Source organism: Diceros bicornis, chromosome 33, assembly GCF_020826845.1.
Source record: "Diceros bicornis minor isolate mBicDic1 chromosome 33, mDicBic1.mat.cur, whole genome shotgun sequence".
Taxonomy (NCBI): domain Eukaryota; kingdom Metazoa; phylum Chordata; class Mammalia; order Perissodactyla; family Rhinocerotidae; genus Diceros; species Diceros bicornis.
This window is the reverse complement of record NC_080772.1, coordinates 25,261,244-25,287,421: the sequence shown is the minus strand read 5'-3', so window position 1 is coordinate 25,287,421 and position 26,178 is coordinate 25,261,244. Positions and strand designations below refer to the sequence as shown.

Below are 26,178 nucleotides of genomic sequence, written 5' to 3'. Positions count from 1 at the left end.
AGCTGAATGCTTAAGATTTGTAATTGTGTATCTAAATTGGTTTTCAAAAAGAACTGAGGCTTTACCATATGTTTCTCTTTTGAGGTTTCATTGTGATAATTATCAAAATCAGCTAGTGCACTGTTCTGTGTTTGCGCTAATGCCTTTGCATGATTAAGAGCTGTGAAGAAGGTGTCTTTTAATCTGCACCAACTGGCCCTAATCGGTTTTGCAGTCATTTCTTTGGTTTTTTGTTTGTTTTTTACCCCTCTGTTATTTTTCTTCCTGTCTCCTTACAGATGTCCATTGTATTAGTTCAGCAGTTTCCCTTTCTGACTTCTAAGTTGTTCTTCCTTCTTTCTTTCCTTCTTCCTTTCCCTTCCTTTTCTTGAGGTTAGAGAATCTAGAGAAGGGAAATTATTAAAATTACATCAGAAATTTTTTTTAGAATAAAAAGACCCCTTCCTACAAATAACATAGAATTTCTGATATTTAACTTGATTTCATCAGTAGGTGGCTAAATCTGTTGAATAATTGACTACTTGATAAATGAGCTGTTAATTATACTTCAGTTCTTAAATACTAATATTAAAGGAATTTTGTTTACTTTTTGGATGGTGACTCTCCCAAAACCTAATTATTGCCCAAATGAATTAAATTACTTGCTTTGGTACAAGTGTTTTTTCATTTAAGTTTCGAAGCCATTTTGAGATTTGAAACAATTTTTTAAAAATAATAATTTGTGGGAGACTTTTGCTTTCTCAGCATAAATCGTGCATTAACTTAAAGATAGGCTTATATACGTCATCGTTAGAGGCCGACTGAATCTAAACATGTGCTTCAAACTTAGATCTCTACCTTTGAAGTTGAAGTTCTGGTTTTGGCTATGGTCCTGAGGTGTTTATTGTGATTTTAATTCTCAAATGTTAGTATTGGGACTTATGTTTGGGGATAAATCTCCAGAATGATTACATAAATATCTTTTTTTTATGAAAAACTTTTTGTTGATAAAAATGTAATATCTGAAGCCATTTTGAAATATGTGGAAGGGACGCCTGAATAGAAGCTGATGTACCGTCACGTACCTAAAGAACCCCAGTGTCGCAAGTGAAGTGCAGTTGACTAGGAAGAGGAGAAGCAGTTCTTGTTCTATTTCTTTGTACATACACTGTCAGGGCTTTGAGAAAAGTTTGCTCCTGCAGTACTTCTGAGCTGTCTTCTCAAAGGCAAAAGCATAATTTCAAAACATAACTGGGCTTTGGCTTGTTGGTGTGACATCACTTGTCTGATTTCATGGTACATAGAAAGATTGAATACTCCTGCCTCTCTAATTTTAAAGCCTGAAACAAGGCTAGTAAGGAATTTGGTAGATTGTATCAGATTCCATGAAAATGCAAGTCTCTTCATGGTTAACCACAGATTGTTTACATAAATGCAAATTGATTGTCAGGCTTGGGGTGAAATAATTATTTGAATAGATTATTAGGTTAATTATCTAGTAGCCAATAATTAAGTGCATGTTTAAGTCAAAATGGATTTGCTGTTTTTAGTTGGTCCATTTTCCTCTCATATTCAGAAATACAAATTGTATGTTTTATTAATAGGAATGGAAGCTTGTGCTTAAGAATTTGAATAGGGTGGATGTATATATTTTATAAATTCAAGTTGTAAAATATGTAAAGCTACTGCTTTTTAAATAGAATATAAATGTTAAGACAGATAAATCTATATATTATATATTTTTAAATACATGTATCAAATTTTTGTTAGTTGAATATAAATTACATTGTGTGCTTTATGGAATTCAGTAACTTTTAATAAAGCAGTTGTCACTGATTTTTTTCCTGTAGACTTGAATACTAAATTGGATAGATATTAAACCTCTTTGTAGTTTATAATAATGTAAAAATTTATATAGTAGTTCCTCTTCACAAAAGACTGATTTTTAGAGAGTTGTGGAAACAGTAACGTCCATTTTCAAAGCGAGTGCAACAGAATGAAGATTGTCACTAAAGTTACTTGTTTATTTATTTAACAGATCATCTTTACTTGGTAGGGTAGCCTGGTGTATTAGTGGGTTTAATTAAATAAGTCCTGATTAAACACTGGGCATTTTCAGAAAAGATGGAAATTGAGACCTGGGCAACTTGCTTAGAGTTACCATGCGTCTGGTGTTGCTGAACTTCAAGTTGTACCATAAGGACATTCAGTAAAGAATAAGGACATTCTGATGCTTTCCTGAGTACGCAAACAGATCTACTAACTTACTTAAATGAGTGACTCCTGACGCTATGCGAAGAGAGAAGGAAATAAGCAGAAGAAGGGGTCATTGCATCTCAGTTATTTCTGACAGGAAGAAATTCAATATGCTCCGCTGATATTCTAAGTTTTCACAGGGGATCTGCTCGCTCCAGGAGCACGTTACTCCTCACTGGGGCAGCCACACTACCATAAAACTATCTTATCTCAACAAGCTGTTTCTGCAGCCCTAAACAACTAGATTAGTAGCTGATTAGGTAAATAGAAGATGCATCTTCCTTTGTACTTCGGTGACTCTCTCTCTATTGTAATTCTTAAAGTAATTTCTACCTCTCATCGAAGGTATGACTTCCCTCTACCTGCTTAAGCTACTGTGGATGAGTGATTCTGTTGAAGTCCTCCCTATATTCCTTAGTGCTTTGCACACTAACGTAACACATAGCAAAATTAAACATGAACTGGATTGAAGTGTCAGGTGACATAGCTAAGGGTTTTCTGTGCTTGGATAATACGGTCCAAGGCCTCAGTGGTTCTATATCTGTCCTGTTGCGAACCCCTGTCAATAAATCCTTTAAATTGCTTATGAGATTTTTTTTAAATGTTTGCTTAAGGCAAAATATATAAGTGGGGATACCTGTGCGCCCTTTCCAGTTCAGTGGAGTATGGAAATATTTTAACAAGGATAGTTGAAATAAGAAACTAAGGTAGAAAATATCTTCTCTTAGATGTGCCTGGCCTTCAAGGACTTAATGCGGGTAGATATATATCATCAGACACGAACCTAATATGGATGGCTGTGTCCTGCAAAAAAGGTGTCCAACTAAACATTAGAAATTTTTTATCTCCACTCTCATCCCCCCCAAAAAGCATGTTTCTCTTACTTTTCCTGTCATAATGGCATTCCTATCCAACTTAGTTATCCAAACGAAGAATTGAACACTATTTACCAGTCCTGTGGCATTTTTCAGGTCCTGTTGAGCCTATCTTTAAAACATCTCTGAAATCTCGCCCTTCTCTCCAGTCCTCTTGCCATGATAGCCTTTTGTTGCCTGGTCCTGGTCTTCCCAGGCTGCTCTTCAGCCGTTCACACACCTTGTTCCATAAGTAGTAGCAAAGCGAGACTACCTGTACTTTGCTGATGTTCTTCCCTGTTCCTAGAACGTTCATCATCTGCTTTTCTACCTGAAAAGTCCAGTTCAAATGTAGTTATAAAGTTATCTTTGTCCTCCCCCCCGCACTGGTCTCCTATCTTAGACTCTAACAGTAGGGATAGTGTCTCAGTCGTGTTTGTGTCCCAGGATGTAGCACACAGTCCCTGTCATACAAGCTTTTAATAAATGTTTGTTGAGTTAACTTGATTGTACTTGTATTTTTATAAACCTAGCCTTTTCAAAGAAACTTATTCAGGTGCTAGCAATTTTGAAACATATATCTAAACCACTATCTTTGTGAAATGTTGTAGTAGGACACCCTACCCTTCCTGTCCCAAAGAGTTTGAAAAAATTACTAAGTAAATCGTTAACCATTCTTCATTGGTTTTGCTTTCTTTTATTTTTTTTTAAAAATGGGGTTTTTTGTCATATCCTTGCCTTATCTCTGTGGTAAATTGCTTGTTTTGCATATAGTCACAAATTAAGAATATAATTGTTTTAAACTAAATGCACCTGAAGAGCCCCAAGATCATAAATGCATACCCAACATTAAGGTTAAAAAGGACCTTAGGGGCCGGCCCAGTGGTGCAAGTGGTTGGGTGCGCACCTCCGCTGTGGTGGCCCGGGGTTCGCTGGTTCGGATCCTGGGCACGCACTGACGCACTGCTTGGCAGGCCATGCTGTGGTGGTGTCCCATGTAAAGTGGAGGAAGATGGGCACGGATGTTAGCCCAGGGCCAGTCTTCCTCAGCAAAAAAGAGGAGGATTGGCAGATGTTAACTCAGGGCCGATCTTCCTCACCAAAAAAAAAAAAAAAAAGACATTAAGCAAGTACTTAGTATCTCTCCTGTGCCAAGAAAGATGGCAGATAAGAGAAAGCTTGTATCTTCAAAGGGCCTATGTAATAGAGAGAGAAGCAATAGGAAAATAATACAATATTAAAAGTGATAAGCCTCAGGGGTGCAGATAAATGGAAGTTTCTGGTAGAAAGAAGTTGTTTGCAAAAAGTACTGGCATGGCTTGAAAATTATAAACTTTGTAGATGGGTTCTAGGCAAGTACAAAGGTCACAAGTACAAAAGCCCTAGGACAGGACTTGTATGAAGGTCAGCCTGGAGGATGATGTGGCTGGTTCAGAGTGAGCCAGTGGGGGAGCAGAAGCCAAAGGCCAAATGATATAGGGCCCTGTGAGTCATGTTGAGATTGAAATTGGTCTTTCAGTTTCCACTGAACAGAGAGATGAGCCTAGCACTCAAAGTTCCTTTTGTCCTCACGGCATTTATCAATTGGGAGGAAATTATGCAACTGAGCCACTGTGTGGGCAGTATCACAGGGAATGTTGCCCAGAAAACAAAGCTGAGGATATGCCCAAAACAGGGAATCTGAGCCACTATGCCAACATCCCACCCATCAAAACTAATTTAAAGCCAGAACCCAGTAGAGCTCCAACCCCGGAGTAAAGGTCACCCAAGGAAAAAGCCCTGATTCATATTTGTACCCTGGAGTGGTCTGGGGAATGTCAAGCTTTGGACTTGGATTAAGGTGAGGTCCCTGATTGGCAGTGTCCTCAGGAGGTGACTGGAAGCAAATCAAAGTCCTCTCTGGAGGAAGCTATTCTCTTTCCGAGGCCTCAAATTACCCTGTGAATGATATTTCAATACAGTGACAAGTACACAAAAGTTATCACATTCTAGGAAACAAGGCACCATGATGAAGAGCTAGCAGAAACAACAGACCTAGAAAGCACTGGAGGTGTGAGGTGGGGAGTTACACATCCTAATGTAGTTTACCGGTCTGCATGCCGTGTTGAGCACTTCTGAAGAAGAAGAACCTGCCTCGTTCATCTTTATACTCATTCAAATGTTGAGTACCTGCTGGGTCCCTTATGATCTGGCAGGGAAGACAAATGGGACACTTGGTGTGATGGGGTAATCACGGAGTGGGCATCAAGGCAGGAACAGTCACAGCTGTCAAGGAAGTCCAGGAAAGAATTCCAGGGGAGGTGGTGAGGATTTGCCAGGCACCAGTGGGAGAGTGAAGATGAGGGTACACGGTAAGTACAAAAGCCCCGGGTGAGAGAACAGTGTGTTTGGAGCATGGAATTTGGTTGAGGAGGTGAAAAAAATAAGTTGAGAAATAGAACTAGAACTAGACTAGAAAAGACCAGGTTATAGTTTTGATTTTATCTCATGGGCAATAGAGACTGATGGGATCAGATTGGCGCTTAAGAAAAGTTACCTTGGCTATCATCTGGAGAGAGTGTTGAAGGGTCACAAAACGAGGTGAAAATAAGGGGCCTTATCAGTAATCAAAAGGATGATGATGAGTTGAATTTATTATAAAGTATTGGCATAAAGATAGACATATACATCAATAGAACATAAGGGAGAGTCCAGAAATAGGGACAATGGATTTTCAAAAAAGATGCCAAGGCACTTCCAGGGGGAAGGAATAATCTACTCAACAACTGGTGCTAGAGCATTTGGAAAGCCATCTGCAAAAGTAAAAATCTTACCTCACACCATATACAAAAATTAATCCAAAAGAAATCTAGACCTAAGTTAAGAGTAAAAACTATAAAACTTCTTCAAGAGAACAGGAGAAAATCTGAGATCTTGGACTTTGCAAAGATTTCTTAGCTATGACACAAATTATTAAAATAATTGATAGATTGGACTCATCAAAATTTAAAACAGGCTTTTGAAAAGACTTGAAAAGGCAAGACAATATAGTTGCAAAATATATATCTGATAAGGTACTTGTATTTAGAGTATTTTTTAAACCTCTTAAAATTCAGTAACAAAGTAAAACCCAATTTAAAAATGAGCAAATTTTATGAATTTTTTTACTTGAACTGATACTTAACTGAAGAAAATGTGGTGGTGGCAAATAAGTACGTGAAAAGCTGCTCAGCATCGTTAGTCATTAGGGGAATACAAATTAAAACCACAAGATACCGCTGCACACCCACAACACTGACCATAATGAGTTTTGGCAAGGATGTGGAGCAATGGGAACTTTCCTACACTACTGAGGGGAATGTAGAATTGTTTAACTGCTTTGGAAAATAGTTTGGCAGCTTCTCGAAAAGTAAAACGTGTACCTACTATACAAATGAGTCATTTCACTCCTAGGTGTTTATCCAAGAGAAAAGAAAGCATATGTCCACAGAAAGACTTGTACACAAACATTTGTATCAAGTTTCTTTGTAGAATTCCCAAACTGGAAACATCCCAAATGTCCATCAATAGGTGAATGAATAGCCAAACTTGGGTATATCCATACAACGGAATAATACTCAGCAATAAAAAAGGAATGAACTATTGATGCATGCAACAACATTGGTAAATTTCTATTATGCTGAGTGAAATTACCCAGGCAAGAAAAAGTACGTACTGTCTGGTTTTATTTATATAAAATTCTAAAAACTACAAACTTAGTTATGTGACAGAAATCAGAGAAGTGTTTGCCTGAGGATATGGAGTTGTGGGAAGGGGCACAAACAAACTTTTGGAGGTAATGGATATATTATCTTGATTTTCTTGGTTTCACAGATGTATATGTATATTAAAATTCATTAAATTGCACACTTTAAATATTTGTAATTTTTTGAATATTATACCTCAATTAAACAGAATTAAGAGGCTTTCAGTAATAAAGACAAAGGATGATGATGGCCTGAAATGGACTATGAGAAAGTGGACAAATTCAGTCATAATCAACTTGCCCAAAATCACAGCTTAAAAGTGATGGAGGTGAAATTTAAACCTGAGTCTGACTCCAAAATCCAAGCTCTAAGTCAAGATGCTTGTACTTAAAGTGACCTCCATATTTTCGGCTTGGACAACTGAGTGGAGAGTGATGACTTTCACCAAAACACGAGGAGGAGAAGCAGATTTGGGAAAGGAGGTATGTTTGTATTCCCCCATAGCACTAAGTATGGTAGCTTATACAGTCATGCACCGCGTAACCGCATTTCAGTTAACGACAGACCACAAAAACGACAGTGGCCCCAAAAGATTAGTACCATATCACCTAGGTGTGTAGTAGGCTATACCATCTAGGTTTGTGTAAGAACGCTCTATGATGTTCACACAACGACAAAATCGCCTAACGATGCGTTTCTCAGAGCTTATCCCGGTTGTTAAACAATGCGTGACTGTAGTCAGTGAGTGGAGATGTGAGCTGAAGTTTTTAGGTGGCAATGGTAGTGAAATGTTTAGTGTGATGTAATTTTACTTACCTCGTGAGCTTATTACCTATTGACTCACAGCTGGAAAGGAATTTAATATTTTCTAGTCCAATAACCTAACCAACGAGTTAATTATTTCTCAATGACTTTGAAGTGATCACTCCTGATCACCTTCACTGATGAGAATTAACCTAAGTCGGAGAGAAAATTATTGCCTTTTTGAATAGGTATGATATTAGAAAGTTATTTCTTCCAAACTGGAAGATGCCTCCATACTATCTGTTATGGATTGACTTGTGTCCACCAAAAAGATATGTTGAAATCCTAACTCCCAGTACCTCAGAATGTGATGGTATTTGGAAACAGAGTAATTAGTTAAGGTGAGGTCATGCTGGAGTAGGGTGGACCTTAATTCAATGTGAGTGGTGTCCTTCTAAGAACTGGAGAAGACACAGAGACACAGACGCATGAGGGCAGAACACCATGTAACAATGGAGTGATGCACCTACAAGCCAAGGAACACCAAGGACTGCTGGGAACCACCAGAAGCTGGAAGAGGTTCTTCTTCCAGCAAGGAAGGATTCTTCCCCGGAGCCTTTGGAGAGAGCACGATCCTGCTGACACCTGATCTTGGACTTCTAGCTCCAGAACTGGGAGCCATCCATCTGTTGTTTTACGCCATCCAGTTTGTGGTACTTCGTTACGGCAGCCCTAAGAAACATACACATAATCCATCTTTTTTTCTAGTTCTGCCTTCTGGAGACACACAGAGTAAGTCCTACTCCTTTCTCCAGATAGTTCCAGATGTTTTGAGAACACATCTCTCTTTCAGGAAAACATCTCCCTCACTACTTTTTTATGTGATCCGTTTTCAAATCCTTTCATTATTCTTTCGTAGGGTCAAGATTTTCAAAGATGCTTTAAAAAAGTGTGGTAACCAAAATTGATTTTACTTCTTCCAATAGTCTGATATATAAAAGAGAATGGAATTTGCTCTCTCATTTAGGTCAGAGATTTTTAAGCTGTTTCTCAGAGTTCCAGGAATTCCTTGGAGCCACCTCAGGGGCACACTTGAATATATTTCATATTGATACTCTGCATGCGTTAGTCTGTGTTAGGAGAAAGGGTTTGCTGTTTAGAACAAGTTTGAAAAACACTGGTGTAGACACTACTTTCAATAACACCTAAGATGGAATTCACTTTTTTTTGGCAACCACATCACACATGATTTTGATTGGTAAAAGCTACATCTTTCATTTTGCTTATATCTGTATAGGTTTTTTAATTTTTTAAATTTTTTTGGTCCCAAGTAAGGTATCGTACTTATTCCTATAAGGTGTCACGTGGTTTGGTTCTGCCATTCCACTGAGCCTCGTGTTTTTTGTTTTCTTATTCCGTCATGCAGCAGGTTCTCTCTCCCTCCTTTTCAATCTCAGCCCTAAGTGTTTGTTCTGCATCCTTTCCGTGTTTAAAAAAGCAAGCTAAGGACATGAGCCTACAGCATACTATTTAGTATCTGCAGCCCAGCATGTTATTCAAACATTTAACTACTATCTAATATTTGTCTATCAAAATCAAACTGTTGCCACTCAGGCCATATTTCTATACAGCTTTATCAAAGAAAGGAGATACTGGTTATTCTGGTGCAACTTGTTCCTGGTAAACTTATGCTGGTTCCAAATGGTCATTCCTTTGGCTTCTATTTGAATAACTGAATTCTACGTACTGTTTTGTGATTGCTGATCTGTTGAAATGTACATATTCGAGTCTAAAAAGAAAAAATATCTTGAGTGACTGCAAGGTGAGTGTGGCCATGTGGGGGTGCACCGTTCCCACCTCCCTTCGTGAAATAACTTGCTGGTCAGCTGCTAACCGAGCAGTTAGCTGGTATCCTCCAACTGTAGCCCTTCAAGATCTGCCTCAGTTTTAGAGCCAAAGCCACACTTTTCCCAAGCAGCGCCAGCCAATAACTGAGCATGGTGGGAGCCCAGTCATTTCTGCCCAATGTGGGGCTTCTCTAATAGGTATTCCTGGCTCTAGAGCTTCCCATTAGGCTAGTGAGACTTGGTCAGATCTGCGTCTCAGTCTGATGCTCCCCCTGCCCAAATCTGCTTTCACCTGTCTTTCCCTTCACAGGTTTCAGACCTGCATCGTGGTTTGGTTTTCCCAGCCCGATCCTCCTCCTCTATCTTTCGCAAACATTACACACACCCTTCCCCCAAAAAGTCTTTTGCCCTCCTAACTCCAATGTCTGCTTCCTGGACAACCCAAGTCAACACAGTTGGCAGCAGATGTGGTCAAGAAGAAGGCGATAAGATGGGGTTTTGAGATCCAGTCACTCACTGTCTCCATGACAGTGAGGATCCCATCCCAGGTGGCATGTGGGGCGTGGATAGTCCCTGCCACAGGTGTTAGGTGGCCCAGTTGCTAAAACTTTCATGAGTGGTGATTTGGAAGAATGCTCTGTTGGAGGAGACCACCTTGGACAGTACAATGGTTCAAGCCTTTGAAAAATGTGGGGAAACAACGAATACAAAGACAATGGAATTGGCTGATTGTTAATAAATTGTATTGGCCTCTGTCTTAGTCTGCTTGGGCTGCCATAACAAAATCCCATAGACTGGGTGGCTAAAAGAACAGAAATTGATTTCTCAGTTTTGGAGTCTGGGAAAGTCCAAGATCAAGGTGCTGGTAGATTTCATTCTGACGCCTCTTGTGGCTTGTAGGCAGCTGACTTCTTTGTGTGCTCACAGGGCAACAGAGAGACAGAGAGAGTGCTTCCTCTTCTTATAAGGCACTAATCGCTTCATGAGGGCCCCACTCTCGTGACCTCATCTAAACCTAATTATCTCTGAAAGGTCCCATCTCCAAATGCCATCACACTGGGAGTTAGGGCTTCAAAATGTGAATTGCAGGGGAAGGGGGACACAATTCAGTCCATAGCATCCCCTATAGAGGGATAAGGCAACGTTGAGGGCAGTTAACAAGCAATTGAAAACTGAGTCTGCACACCAGAGGGCCTCTTTGTTAACTGGGAAAGACGGTTTTACCTCCTGCAGTGGGAGAGTAGGAAAAGCCTAAGACTAAAGTCAGATTTAAAAGAGACTTGAGCTTCAAAGATACTTGAATGCTCATCTGAGGCAGTTCTGTTAGGCCAAGATCAGGGCCCCAGCTGGGGAAACTTGAGACCCTGTCACACGGGAGGGAGCCATCTGGGTGGATGACTCCAAAGATTTCTGGCTCCCTTGACTCCTCTGAAATTTTAGAGCCTGTAGAGATGGCCCAACCCTCCCTATTAACAACTAGAATATCCTCCACTGCAAGAAAACCCCTCAGGGACACTTCTCAGGATCTGCCCCCACCTCTTCTAGCTGCCAGGCCCATGAGTAGGTTTAAAACACAGCAGAACTTACCCTGGGATGCGCTGAGCCTAATAATGGAGGAAAAGAACCATACTTTTTTTTTTAATTTGATTTTTTTCCAACATTATTGAGATATAATTGACATATAAATTTAAGGTGTAAAATGTGATGATTTGATACGCATATATTGTGAAATGATTATCACAGTAGGGTTAGTTAACGCCTCCATCACCTCACATAATTAGCATTGCTTTTTTGTGGTAAGAACATTTAAGATCTACTCTCTTAGCAACTTTCAAGTATATAACACAGTAGTATTAACTATAATCACCATGTTGTACATTAGGTCCCAAAACTTATTCATCTTATAGCTGGAAGTTTGTACCGTTTGACCAACATCTCTTCATTTCCCTGAACGCCACGCCCCCCCAGCCCCTGGTAACCACCATTCTGCTGTCTGTTTCAATGAGTTCAACTTTTTTAGATGCAAGTGATACCATACGGCATTTATCTTTCCCTGTCTGACTTATTTCACTTAGTGTGAAATAATGGAAATGGCAAGATTTCCTTCTTTGTTGTGGCTGAATAATATTCCATTTTATGTATATCAGAATTTCTTTCTTTATCTATAGATGGACACTTAGGTTGTTTTCATATCTTGGCATTTGTGAGTAATGCTGCAGTGAACATGGGAGTGCAGGTATCTCTTTGAGATCCTGATTTCCTTTCCTTTGGATATATTCCCAGAAATAGGATTGCCGGATCATATGGTAGTTCTATTTTTAATTCTTTGAGAAAACTCCGTTCTGTTTTCCATGCTGGCTGTACCAATTTACATTCCCACCAACAGTGCACAAGGGTTCCCTTTTCTCCACATCCTCACCAACACTTTCTCTTGTCTTTTTGATAATAGCCATTCATACAATGCAAGGTGATATCTCGTTGTGTTTTTGCTTTGCAAGTCCCTGATGATTAGTGATGTTGAGCATCATTTCATGTAGCTGTTGGCCATTTGTATGTCTTCTTTGGAAAAATATCTATTCAGTTCCTCATTCCTAAGTATTCTATTGCATTTGATGCTATTGTGAATGGGATTGTTTTCTTTGTTTCTTTTTCAGATATTTTGTTGTTAGTGTATAGAAACCCAACTGATTTCTGTATGTTGATTTTATATCCTGTAGCTTGAGTGAATTCATTGATTAGTTCTAACAGTTTTTTGGTAGAGTCTTTAGGACTTTCTCATATCATCTGCAAAAAAAAGATAATTTTACTTCTTCCTTTCCAATTTGGGTGCCCTTTATTCCTTTTTTCTTACCTGGTTGCTCTGGCTAGGATTTCCAGTACTATGTTGAGTAGGAGTGGTGAGAGTGGACACACTTGTCTTGATCCTGATCTTAGAGAAAAAGCTTTCAACCTTTCACCATTGAGTATGATGTTAAGTGTGGGCTTGTCATATATGATCTTTATTATGTTGAGGTACGTTCCTTCTGTACCCAATTTGTTGATATTTTTTGATCATGAAAAGTTGTATTTTGTCAAATGCTTTTTATGTGTCTATTGAGTTGTTCATATGATTTTTATCTTTCATTCTATTAATGTGGTATATCACATATATTAATTTGCACGTGTTGAAACATCCTTGCATCCCAGGGACAAATCCTACTTGATCATGGTGTATGATCCTTTTAATGTGCTGTTGAATTTGGTTTGCTAATATTTTGTTGAGAATTTTTACATCTATATTCATCAGGAACATTGGCCTGTAGTTTTCTTTCTTGTAGTGTTCTTATCTGGCTTTAGTATCAGGATAATGCTGACCTCATAAAATGAGTTTGGAAGTGTTCCCTCCTCTTCAATTTTTTGGAAGAGTTTGAGAAGGCTTGACATTAATTCATTTTTAAATGTTTAGTAGAATTCACCAGGGAAACCATCTGGTTCTGGGATTTTATTTGTTGGGAGATTTTTGGTTACTGGTTCAATCTCCTTACTCATTATTAGTCTGTTCATATTTTCTATTTCTTCATGATTCAGTCTTGGTAGGTGGTATGTTTCTAGGAATTTATTTTTCTAGTTTTTCCAATTTGTCAGCATATAATTGTTCATAGTAGTCTTTTATGATCCTTTGTATTTCTGTGATATCAGTTGTCATGTTTCCTCTTTCATTTCTGATTTTATTTATTTGAGTCTTCTCTCTTTCTTTCTTAGTCTAGCTAAAGGTGTGTCAAATTTTGTTTATGTTTTAAAAAACCAGCTCTTTGTTTGATTGATCTTTTCTGTTGTTTTTCTGGTCTGTATTTGGTGTCTGCTCTGATCTTTGTTATTTCCTTCCTTTTGCTAACTTTGGGCTTAGTTTGTTTTTATTCTAGTTCCTTGAAGTGTAAAGTTAAGTTGTTTGAGATCTTTCTTTTTTCTTAAAGTAGGCATTTATCACTATAAACTTCCCTCTTAGAATTGCTTTTTGCTGTATCCCACAAGGATTGCCATTGGTATGTGGTATTTCTTTTTTCGTTTTTTTAAAGATATTTTTTATTTCCCTTTTGACTTATTCTTTGATCCGTTGGTTGTTCAGGTGTGTGTGTGTTTAATTTCCAAATATTTGTGGACTTTTCAGTTTTCCTCCTATTACTGATTTCTAGTTTTATACAATTATGGTAGGAAAAGATACTGGTATTGTTTCATTCTTCTTAAATTTGCTAAGACTTATTTTGTGACCTATCATCGGATCTGTCCTGACGAATGGTCCTTGTGCACTTGAGAAGAATGTGTATTCTGCTGCTGTTAGATAGAATGTTTTGTATACATCTGTTAGGTTCATTTGGTCTAAGGTATGGTTCAAGTCCAATGTTTCCTTATTGATTTTCTGTCTGGATGGTATATCCATTATTGAACGTGGGGTATCGAAGTCTCCTATTATTATTGTATTATCTATTTCCCTCTTCAGATTTGATACTATTTTCTTAATATATTTAGGTTCTCTGATGTCGGGTGCATATATATTTACAGTTATTATATCCTCTTGATGAATTCACCCCTTTATTATTGTACAGTGCCCTTCTTTGTCTGTTGTTACAGTTTTTGACTTAAAGTCTATTTTTGTCTGATATCAGTATAGCTGACCCTGATCTCTTCTGGTTTCCATCTGCATGGAATACCTTTTTTTTTTTTTTTTTTTGGTGAGGAAGATTGGCCCTGAGGTAATATCTTTGCCAATCTTCCTCTATTTTTTATACGGGACACCGCCACAGCATAGCTTGAGGAGCAGTGCGTAGATCTGTGCCCAGGATCCGAACCAGTGAACCCCAGGCCACCAAAGCAGAGTCTGCAAACTTAACCACTATGCCACTGGGCTGGCCCCAGGAATATCTTTTGCTGTCCCTTCATCTTGAGCCTATATGTGTCCTTAAAGCTGAAGTGAGCAGCATATAGTTAGGTCTTTTCTTTTTTTTTTAATTCATCCTGCCACTCTGTCTTTTGACTGGAGAATTTAATCCAGATACATTTATAGTAATTATTGATAGGTAAGGACTTACTAACGCCATCTTATTAATTGTTTTCTGGCTGTCTTATAGTTCCCTTGTTCCTTCTCCCCTCTCTTGCTACCTTCCTTTGTGAATTGATAATTTTCTGTAGTGGTATGCTTTGATTCCCTTCTCTTTATCATGTATGTATCTACTGTAGTTTCTGCTTAGTGGTTACAATAAAGCTGACACAAAATATCTTATAGATATAACAGTCTACTTTTTAAAAATTATTTTATTGAGGTCATATTAGTTTATAACTGAGTAATTTCAGGTGTATATTATTATATATCAGTTTCTGTATAGACTGAATTGTGTTCACCACCAATAGTCTAGTTTTTATCCATCACCATACATATGTGCCCCTTTACCCCTTTCACCCTCCCCCCACCCTCTTCCCCTCTGGTAACCACTAATCTGTTCTCCTTATCCATGTGTTTGTTTATCTTCTGCATATGAGTGAAATCATATGACGTTTGTCTTTCTCTGGCTTATTTCATTTAATATAATACCCTCAGGGTCCAGCCATGTTGTTGCAAACGGGATGATTTTGTCTTTTTTATGGCTGAATGGTATTCAATTATATATATATATATATATATATTTATATATATATATATATATATATATATATATACCACATCTTCTTTATCCATTCATCCGTTAATGAGCACTTGGGTTGCTTCCATGTCTTGGCTATAGTGAATAATGCTGCAATGAACATAGGGGTGCAAAAATCTCTTTGTATTGTTGGTTTCATATACTTTCAGTAAATACCCACAGGTGGGATAGCTGGATCATATGGTATTTCTATTTTTAATTTTTTGAGAAATCTCCGTACTGTTTTCCATAGTGGCTGCACCAGTTTGCATACCCACCAGCAGTGTATGAAGGTGCCCTTTTCTCCATATCTTCTCCAGTATTTGCTATTTTTTGTTTTGTTAATTATAGCCATTCTGACAGGTGTAAGGTGATACCTCATTGTAGTTTTGATTTGCATTTCCCTAATAATTAGTGGTGTTGAACATCTTTTCATATGCCTGTTGTCCATTTGTGTATCTTCTTTGGAAAAATGTCTGTTCATATCCTCTGCCCATTTTTTTGATCAGATTTTTCATTATTTTGTTGTTGAGTTGTATGAATTCTCTATATATTTTGGAAATTAACCCCTTGTCAGATATAGGATTTGCAGATATTTTCTCCCAGTTGGTGGGTTGTCTTTTCATTTTGTTCAGTGTTTCCTTTGCCTTGCAGAAACTTTTTAGTCTGATGTAGTCCCATTCGTTTATTTTTTTCTTTTGTTTCCCTTGCCTGACTAGATATGGTATTTTATTTTATTTATTTATTTATTTTTCCCCCAAAGTTGCACATCCCTCTAGTTGCTGTATGTGGGATGCGGCCTCGGCATGGCCGGAGAAGCAGTACATCGGTGCGCGCCCGGGATCCAAACCCGGGCCACCAGCAGCGGAGCGCGTGCACTTAACCGCTAAGCCACGGGGTCAGCCCCATAGATATGGTATTTGAAAGGATGCTGTTAAGACCTATGTCAAAGAGTGTACTGCCTATATTTTCTTCTAAGAGTTTTATGGTTTCAGGTCTTACATTCAAGTCTTTAATCCGTTTTGAGTTAATTTTTGTATATGGTGCAAGATAATGGTCTACTTTCATTCTTTTGCATGTGGCTGTCCAGTTTTCCCAACACCATTTGTTGAAGAGACTTTCCTTTCTCTGTTATATGTTCTTGGCTCCTTTGTCAAAGAATAGCTGTCCACAGGTGTGTGGTTTTATTTCTGGGCTTTCAATTCTGTTCCATTGGTCTGTGTGTCTGTTTTTGTGCCAGTACCATGTCTTTTGATTACTATTGCTTTACAGTATATTTTGAAATCAAGGATTGTGATGCCTCCAGCTTTGTTCTTTTTTCTCAGGATTGCTTAGGCTACTTGAGGTCTTTTGTTGTTCCATATAAATTTTAGGATTCTTTGTTCTGTTTCCATGAAGAATGTCATTGGGGCTCTGATTGGAATTGCATTGAATCTGTAAATTGCTTTAGGTAATATGGACATTTTAACTATGTTTATTCTTCCAATCCATGAGCATGGAATATCTTTCCAATTCTTTTTGTCTTCTTTGATTTCTTTCAATAATGTCTTTTAGTTTTCAGTGTATAGGTCTTTCACCTCCTTGGTTAAATTTATTCCTAGATATTTTATTCTTTTTGTTGCAATTGTAAATGGGATTGTATTCTTGACTTCTCTTACTGCTAGTGTAACAGTCTATTTTATGCTGATAACTTAACTTCGATCCCATGCAAGTAGTTTACCCTTTACTCCCCCCTCATATATGTTTTTGCTGTCATAATTTACGTCATAACGATTTCATAATTTACCTCTTTTTACATTATGTATTCATTAACAAATTATTGTAGCTATAGTTATTTTTAATACTCTTGTCCTTTAACCTTTATCCTAAAGTTAAGTTGTTAACAAACCACCATATTACAGTATTAGAGTATTCTGAATTTGACTATATACTTACCTTTACCAGTATGTTGTATATTTTTATATGTTCTTATGTTACTAATTAGTGTCCTTTCATTTCAGCTTGAAGAACTCATTTAAGCAATTTTTGTAAGGCAGGTCTAGTGGTGATGAACTCCCTCAGCTTTTGTTTGTCTAGGAACATCTTTATCTCTCCTTCTTTATCCTGAAGGATAATTTTGCCAAACAGAATATTCTTGGTTGGCAGTTTTTTTTCTTTCAGCACTTTGAATATATCATTCCACTCTCTCCTGTCCTATAAGGTTTCTGCTGAGAAATCCACTTAAAATCTTATGGGGGTTCTCTTGTTGGTTATAAGCTTCTTTTCTCTTGTTGCTTTTTAAGATTCTCTCTTTGTCTTTTATTTTTGACAGTTGCATTATAATGTGTCTTGAAGAAGATCTCTTTAAGTTGAGTTTGTTTGGTGACCTATGAGTTTCATGAACTTGGATATCTAAATCTCTCCCCAGATTTGGGAAGTTCTTTGCCATTATTTCTTTAAATAAGCTTTCTGCCCCTTTCTCCCTCCCTTCTCCTTCTGGCATGCCAATAATTTGTAAATTGTTTCTTTCAGTTGTCTCCCATAGATCATGTAGGCTTTCTTCACTCTTTTTCATTCTTTTTTCTTTCTTCTCTTCTGATGAAGTTCCTGTCTTCTGACTAACAGAGTCTTTCTTCTGCTTGATCTATTCTGGTGTTGATGCTCTCTATTGCATTTTTTTTTTATTCATTGTATTCTTCACCTTCAAAATTTCTGTATAGTTCTTTCTTTATGATTTCTATCTCTGTCAAACTTCTCATTTTGTTCACATATTGTTTTCCTGATTTCGTTGAGTTGTCTGTCTGTGTTTTCTTGTAGCTCATCGAGCTTCTTTAAACAGCTATTTTGAATTCTTTATCCAATAAATCTCAGATCTCCATGTCTTTGGGATCAGTTACTAGAAGATTACTGTGATCATTTGGTGGTGTCATGTGTCTTTGATTTTTCATGTTCCTTGAAGTTTTATGTTGCTATCTTCACATTTGAAATAGCAGTCACCTCCTCCAGTCTTTAGTAACTGTCTTCAGGAGAGAAATTTCTTCCATCAGCCCTGCTAGGGATTCTGAGGCTTTCTCAGATCTTCTGTGGATATGCCTGCTCCATGTTTCTTGCTCCAAATTGTGGCAGAATTCTTAAGCTTGCGTGCTTTTTCTTAATCATGCCAAGGGCTGACAGCCTTCCTTTTGTTTTCCCTAAGTTGGAGCTAAAGCTCTAGTTTGTGGTCTTTTCCTGGCCTGCAAATTCAGGCCAGCTTTCTGCTCATGCTCACTGGCCATCTTCCAAAGTTCAGTCTTGCCGCCAGTTGGGAACATGCACAGGGAGCTGGCCATGGGGGTGAGGGGTGGGGGTGGGATGGCAGATGGAGTGCTGGGGGTGCCCATGGGCCAAGTGGGGGGATCCACTGGCAAAGTGTCCCCAGCAGCTCATGGGCGGGCTTCTCGATGGAGTCCATGACACAGTCACTAGGATCCCCATCCCTTTAATGCCCTCTGAGAGTCCTATCTGCCACTCTTCCAACCTCTTGCCACCCCCAAGTCATGCAGCTCATGATTCAACACTCTGGATGAAGTGAGAGAGAAATGAGCTTCTTTGGCAGCATCCCACACAGCTGGGGAAGCCAACACTCACTCACATGCTTTCACTTTCTCCTGCAGAAGCAATCTCTGGCTGAGAAGACCTCTCTTAACCCCGAGCTTAGGCGCGGGGTAATGTGGGTAAAGTCAAACTGTTCCTTTTTCCCTCTCCAGTGCATCCAAAATCATACTTTTTTGCTCCAGTGGTGTGCTGGAGCTTCTCTGCTGGAGACCTGCACTTCCACAAAGGCTCTCTCATTCATGGGTGACTGTCTAAGACAGTGTTCTCCAGGGGCTCCTGGACTGTGGCTGAGAGGGGCTGGAATTGGTTCACAGGACACTGCAGGGTCCACAGCCTGGACTGAGGTCTGTATGCCTATTACACAAAGCACAGGTGGGCAAGAGTCCTCCCAGGTCCCTTCACATATGGTGGTGGATCCCATAGCTCCTACAGAGTCATTTTTGTCTGTGAATGGATGCCAAATTGTTGTTGTTGGCAGGGACATGAATGAGGGACATCTTATTCAGCTGTGTTGCTGATGTCATCCCCAGAGAAGAACTATACTCCCAAAGGTACTGCAAAAATTATCTAACATGTACCTCTGAGAGCTGGGGGAGTATCCAGGGGACTGGGTTTTGCAGGTGCTTGAACAAGTGGGCTGGAGCGTGAGACTGGATTAGGGAGAGTTTATTGCCTTGAGGACATTCTCTTGGGCTATGGGATTTAACATGATAGCAAGTACCCCATATTATGGTGCAAGTACCCCATATTATGGTGCAAACTCCCTGCTAAGGTGGATCTTAGCCATCTGGAGAAAAATCTGCCCACACTAAGCTAAATTGAAATGTCTGAATTGCTATAGTATATGGTGGAGGAAGAGAATAAAAGGCTCAAAGAATTGGGCATGCTGCGGTGTATATTATGTGAGGTCAGAAGACTCCCCAGAGGATTCTGTTCCACTATATATGCCCAGAGGACAACTGATCACCAAGGCCATCATCTATAAGGTGCTGGCGAGATGGGCACTAGAATCATTAAGAAGTTCAGTGGTGGCTCTCCTCTGCAGGCCAGGCTGGCCATAGGAGAGACTGTCCCAAAACTTGGATCATTGTTAGCAATGAGGGTGATGGAGGCCAAAGCAACATAAACATAAAGGTGGTGGTGCATAACTGCTAGAAGCCAGGGTTTTTAATTATTGTAATAACTTGCTAAATCAGATTTACAGCAGAGAGGGCTTGAATTGCAGAGAGTTCTGGAGAGGATTAGAACACAGAGTCCCAAAGGGGCAAAACAGAAGCAACCAAGGATAGAAGCAATGAGGATAATGCTCAGTATATATAATTAAAAGCAAGAATAGACGTAATGTACAGCATGATGACTATAGTTAATAAAAATGTGTTGTATACTTGAAATTTGCTGAGAGTAGATCTCAAGCATTCTTACTCCCCCCCCCCCACACACACACACAAAATGGTAACTATGGGAGGTGGTGGATATATTAATTAGTTTGGTTTTGGTAATCATTTCACAGTGTATACATATATCAAAACATCATGTTGTACACCTTTTCTTTTTTTTCTTTTGGTGAGGAAGATCAGATCTGAGCTAACATCTGTTGCCAATCCTTCTCTTTTTGCTGAGGAAGATTGGCACTGGGCTAATGTCCGTGCCCATCTTCCTCTGCTTTATATGTGGGATGCTGCCACAGCATGGCTTGATAAGCGGTGCGTAGGTCCAATAAACAGCACGTAGGTCCACGCCATAGATCCGAACCTGTGAACCCCAAGCCTCCAAAGTGGAATGCGTGAACTTAACCGCTACGCCACTGGGCCGGACCCTGTACACCTTAAATATATACAATTTTTATTTGTCAAAAATAAATAAATAAAACAAGAATGGTTAAACAGGAGGCCGAGAGTGGTTATCTCAATAAAATTCCATGATCTTCCATGTTTCCAGACAAGAAAAAGTATTTAGACCAGGGCCCATTGACTGTAGAGGTGCTCCAGTCCCCAGGAAGAAGAACCCTGCAACACCATGGCAAGTATACACTATAATGATTCCTCCAGTTCTTCCCCAAAGGCCCGTGCAGTTATATATTCAGATGATTATACGATGAGGACAGGAGAATACCCAGATATTTCTAGGGCTGCTGAACACAGGAGGCCTGAAATGTCATCATGGCTCCCTTATTAGAGAGGTCACAAGTGGGGGTCCCAGCAATAAATAGAGTCCTTGGCAACTTCCAGCTTACAGTGGGTTCACTGGGTCTGTGGCCTCACTCTGTGGTTATTCCCCCGTGCCTGGATGTATAACTGGGATTGACATATTTGGCAGTTGAAGAAAACCTTACAATGATTCCACCTGGGGAGTCCAAGCCATTATATTAGGTAAGACAAAGTGGAAGCCTCTGATATTGTCCCCCACCACTTTGCCACAGTAGTATATTAAAAAAAAATCAGAAACTTCTATACCTAGCCAAGGTGAAGTAACAAGGACCAATTTAAAGAATTAAAAGAACTGAAAGAACTACAAAGCCAGATAAAATATATGAAGCAACAGTTTCTAAAACATTGGCTATCAGGCAAGGAGGGACAGTGGTCCCTGAAAGAAGGGAAATAAATGTGGTGAACCCTACAATCGTCACAGCTTCCTGACTCAATTGTGTTACCAGGCTGCCATGCAATCAAGGGGAACCAGGTGGAGCCCAACTGTCTACCTGAGTTGAGGAACAAAGTCAAGGGAGGCCCAGGGTGACTAGAGTTCTCAGGTCCAAATACTGGAGAGCAGAGAGCATTGTGGAGAGAGCTCTGTGATCCACAGATGGCAGCCAGCAAGTCTCCAGCATGTGAGGAAACTTCCCAAGGCTGGGGAAGGAACCACCCGAAAGGAGCAATACACAGAGATCTCAAACAGCTGGGAAGAGTTTGTGTTCCCACCAAGAAGAGTAGAAAACCTTGTAATTCATGGGGCATAGGGTGGAATATTCAGAAAAGCATTGCCTCAGTCTTGAGGAATAATTAATCCTAGACTAAATACTGCTCTGCACCCGCCTCAAAAAGCTTAAAAAGGCAAATCTCAAAAGGATCAAACTCTAAGTAACAATTGCATTTCAGAACAAAGCTCTAGAATATTTATAGAAATATATATATATTTCCTCCAGCACCCAACAATCCAACTGGTGGAAAAAAGACTATGTTGGGACCCTTTTGTCCTGGAAGAGTGTTATGGGTTGAATTGTGTCCCCTCCAAATTCATATGTTGAAGTCCTAACCCCCAGTACCTCAGGATGTGACCTGATTTGGAGACAGGGTCTTAACAGAAGTAATCCAGTTAAGATGAGGTCATTAGGGTGGGCTCTAATCCAATATGACTAATGTCCTTATAAAAAGGGGAAATTTGGACACAGATACACAAAGAAGGAAGACGATGTGAAGACACAGGGGAAATGTCATGTGAACATGAAGACAGCCATCTACAAGCCAAAGGGAGATGCCTGGAGCAGATTCTTCCCTCCCAGACCTCAAAGGAACCAACCCTGCCGACACCCTGATTTCAGACTTGGAGTTTCCAGAACTGTGAGATAAATTTCTGTTGTTTAAGCCACCAGTCTGCAGTACTTTGTTATGGCAGCCCTAGCAAGCTAATACAAAGGGCAAGCAATTTGTTCTCACCAGAACAATACTTATTCTGAGTATTGGTCTGCCTTTTCTGCTGGCAAAGTTTATCAGCCAACATCACTATCTGGGGTCTTAGGAGTGCCTCGTCCACAGGCATGGATTCCACACAACATAGTATCTGACCAGGAGACCCACTTCACAGCAAAGGAGGTGTGGGAGTGGGCTCATGACCATGGGATCCACTGGCCACATCACATACGCACCATCCAGAAGTAATTGGCTTGAGAGTGCATTAGAACAGCCTACTGGAGGGACAGCTGATGTGTTGGTTTCAAAGCAATAGTCTGCAGAGATGGATGCCATCTCGAGGATGCTGTATCTGCACTTGAACTCTATATGGGGCTTTGTTTCTAATGGGAAGAATACATGGGTCCTGGAATCATGACCCCCAATCCAAGGGGTTGCATTTTTGTCAGGGGACGTAGCATTAGTCTCATTGTACTCCAAGTTATAGCTACTGCCTTAGCACTTTGGATTCCTTGTGTCCAGGGACAGGCTGGCAAGAATCTTGGCAGGGATATTGACTCTGATATCCATGTCATGCATCCCGAATAGACTCAAGGAAATCTCTCATGGATTTAGAGTAGAAGAATACAATCTAACTGTGCCTTAAGCATATTTTTTTCCCAAGGAATAATATTAAAGTTCTTTAGTGATTATTTCTAGATCTGAGTATAGTTTCTATACCAGAAGAGAATTTTTGGAGAATATCGCCTTCTGTAGTACATAAGAATTGAGGGTCAATACACACAACTGAACAGGAACAAAAATAACAATACCCCTGGAAATTTGAATTAAGTCATTGAAATTTACTTGACTTTGAGCTTGAAGTAAATATTATGTCTTTTTACTTATTTATCCCCAGTTGCTTGTATATTTGCCTGCTGTAAATTAATTCAGTAAATGTTTGTTAAATGAATAATCAACAAAAATTCTGAACTTAAGTTCAAACAGAATTCACTATTATTCTTATTTTGATGTTCCTGAAATTACATCTTTAGCTCAAACTTTTACATGGCCAAAATGTTTCCTCTATGCCCAAAGCTGAAGAGAGACTTTCATGAGCTCACATATGACTTACAGTGACAGAAAGTAAAGAAATAATGTTTCATATCTCTGTCTCTTTAAGAAAAAAATATGACTTTGTTCCATATAGCATTGCTGAGTGTTAAATCAATTCAACTCAATCTCCTTCCAGTAAGGTTTGGAATGGGGCCAGAATTCATACTTTAGGGGAATAAAGCTCCCCCAGATGATTCTGATGCAGAGCCAGGTTTGAGGATGACTGTTTTAACTCACTTCCAAGTCTCTTAGGTTACAAGCAGTGTTATTTCTTGTTCAAACACCAATCTAGGAGGACGAAAGACAAGTAATTTTCAGCTGTAACTCAGTTTCAGGAGTGTAAGTACTTGTCAGGGAGAATACAGCAAGGGAGCAACAGCAAAATGTACAAATTTTAATTTATTCTCTTGCAGAAAGAGGGGAAATGATTTAAACCACTAAGTAAAAATTAAGAGCAAATAGGATTCCGATTCAGAACAAATATGGAATTTTAGTAGAGAGAATTGTTTTGAGATCAGTGACAAATCTCCCTAGTCATCAAAAAGAAATTTCAGATTAGAGCATTTTTAATGGTTGTAAACATCCTTTCTGTTTCTCCACATTTCAAGCTGGACCTGGGCCTTGTATTAGGGCTATTTTTATTTGCAAGTAAAACTAGCTTAAACTAAAGGAGATTAGTTGGTCTATGAAACCGAAGAGTCGAGGGGTGCTACTGGCTTCAGAATAGCTGGAGGCAGGACTCAAAGAGGGTAGCCAGGCCTCTGTCTCCCGCTCCCAGCTCTGCTTGGCTTTATTCTCCAAGCGGATTCTCTCCAAACAGTGGGCAAGAGGGTCACTCACATCTATACATTCCCACCATAGCAACTCCAAGAAAACGAGCATCCCTTTCCCAGTTTGTATAGCCATCTTAGAGCAGACTCTGCTTGGTCTTTTTCTGATCTTATGTCTGCAGCACCTCACCCCTCAATCATCACCGAGGCTGGGGGTGTGGGGAACATTGGCAAGCCTGGGTCTCATGCCTGCGCCTGTGGCCATGAGTTCACAGCCCATCAGGATCATGTGGCATTGGGAGGAGTTTCCCAACACAAGGAGAATGAGGTTGGGGAATTTTAATAAGCAGAGAACATCTATCTACAACCATCCATTGCAGGATTCTTCATATTGACCAAATGGCAGATAACACATCTGAACTTGTGCATGTACTTATCTAAAATATTCCACCCTATGATGTTGTGTATGAATGTAAAATAGCTGGGGAGTAGGGAGGGAGGCAGCCGGGAAGCAGCTGGGGACAGCCCTGCTGTCTGGATTGCAGTGGCTTATGCTAATGCTTTTTTTTAATTGAGATATAATTAACATATAACATTATGCTAGTTTCAGGTGTACAACATATGATTTGATATTTGCATATATTACAAAATGGTCACCACAATAAGTCAACATCCTTCACCACACAGTTATAATTTTTTTCTTGCAATGGAAAACTTTTAAGATTTACTCTCTTAGCAACTTTCGAATATGCAATACGGTGTAATTAATTATCCTTGCCATGCTGTACATTACATCTCCAGGACTTATTTATTTTATGACTGAAAGTTTGTACCTTTTGACCCCCTTCACCCATTTCACGCACCCTCCACAGTCTGCCTCTGGCAACCACCAATCTGTTCTCTGTATCTACGAGCTTGACTTTTTTTTTTTTTTAGATTCCACATATAAGTGAGATCATCTGGTATTTGTCTTTCTCTGTCTGACTTATTTCACTTAGCATAATGCCCTCAAGGGCCATCCATGTTGTTGCAAATGGCAATATTTCCTTTCTTATGGCTTAATAATATTACATTGTCTGTCTATCTAGTGCTCTCTCTATATATCCATCTACCTACCTATCTATCTATACCACATTTTCTTTATCCATTCATCCATTGGTGGACACTTAGGTTGTTTCCATGTCTTGGCTGTTGTAAATAATGCTGCAATGAACATGGGAGTGCATACATCTTTTTGAGTTAGTGTTTTTGTTTTCTTTGGATAAACACCCAGAAATGGAATTGCTGGATCATATGGTATTTTCTATTTTTAATTTTTTGATGAAACGCCATACTGTTTTCCATAGTGGCTGTACCAATTTACGTTACCACATTTCTACTATGCTTTTTATACCTTATAGGTGCATTTTTTTTCACTATTGGAAAGAAAATAAATATTCGCTAAGTGATACTTGAATAGTGAAGGAAAGCTACTGTTTTCCCTCTTATTATGTTTGTTGGGACCTCAACCTACTCACCTTTACAGAGAGTAAAACCTACTCTCTGGCATTTTATTAACAAAGTCACTGTAAACCTATATTTTATCATCAATTGTATTTTGTATTGAGGAGTGTTTGAAAGGTATTGATAATAGACATCATAAGAAGTATTGATAAGAGATGTTTCGTAAAGAAATGTATATTTTACAAGTAAATTATATGTATTAGTCCTCAATTCACTTGAATTCTACTATTGAAAGAATGCATGGGTGTCTAATGCATTTAGATAATTTTAAGATTTCTGTTATGGGATATAATTGATATATTAAGTTGCATAATGATTTAGGCTCCATTCAAGCAGTAGATTTGAAGTTAAAAATGATATGACTTATAAGGTTCCTGTAATATGTTAAAGTATGAAACTAATTATGAGCTTCCAGCATAGGATGAGAATGACATGTCAGTTACAATGAATTCGTTTCCAGGACTTAACAGTTCAAAGACAAAGGGCTGGAGGCGAACTGTTAATTCAACACTTCAATAAAACTATAAAGATGCTACTAAAAGCTAATTCAAG

The 26,178-nt window shown here is 39.1% G+C and overlaps 1 protein-coding gene across 3 annotated transcripts in view; it reads left to right on the top strand.

Annotated features, from left to right (window-relative positions):
• UBE2W (ubiquitin conjugating enzyme E2 W) overlaps positions 1–26,178 on the top strand; it is a 139,075-nt gene that overhangs the window by 62,690 nt on the left and 50,207 nt on the right. The window lies entirely within an intron of this gene.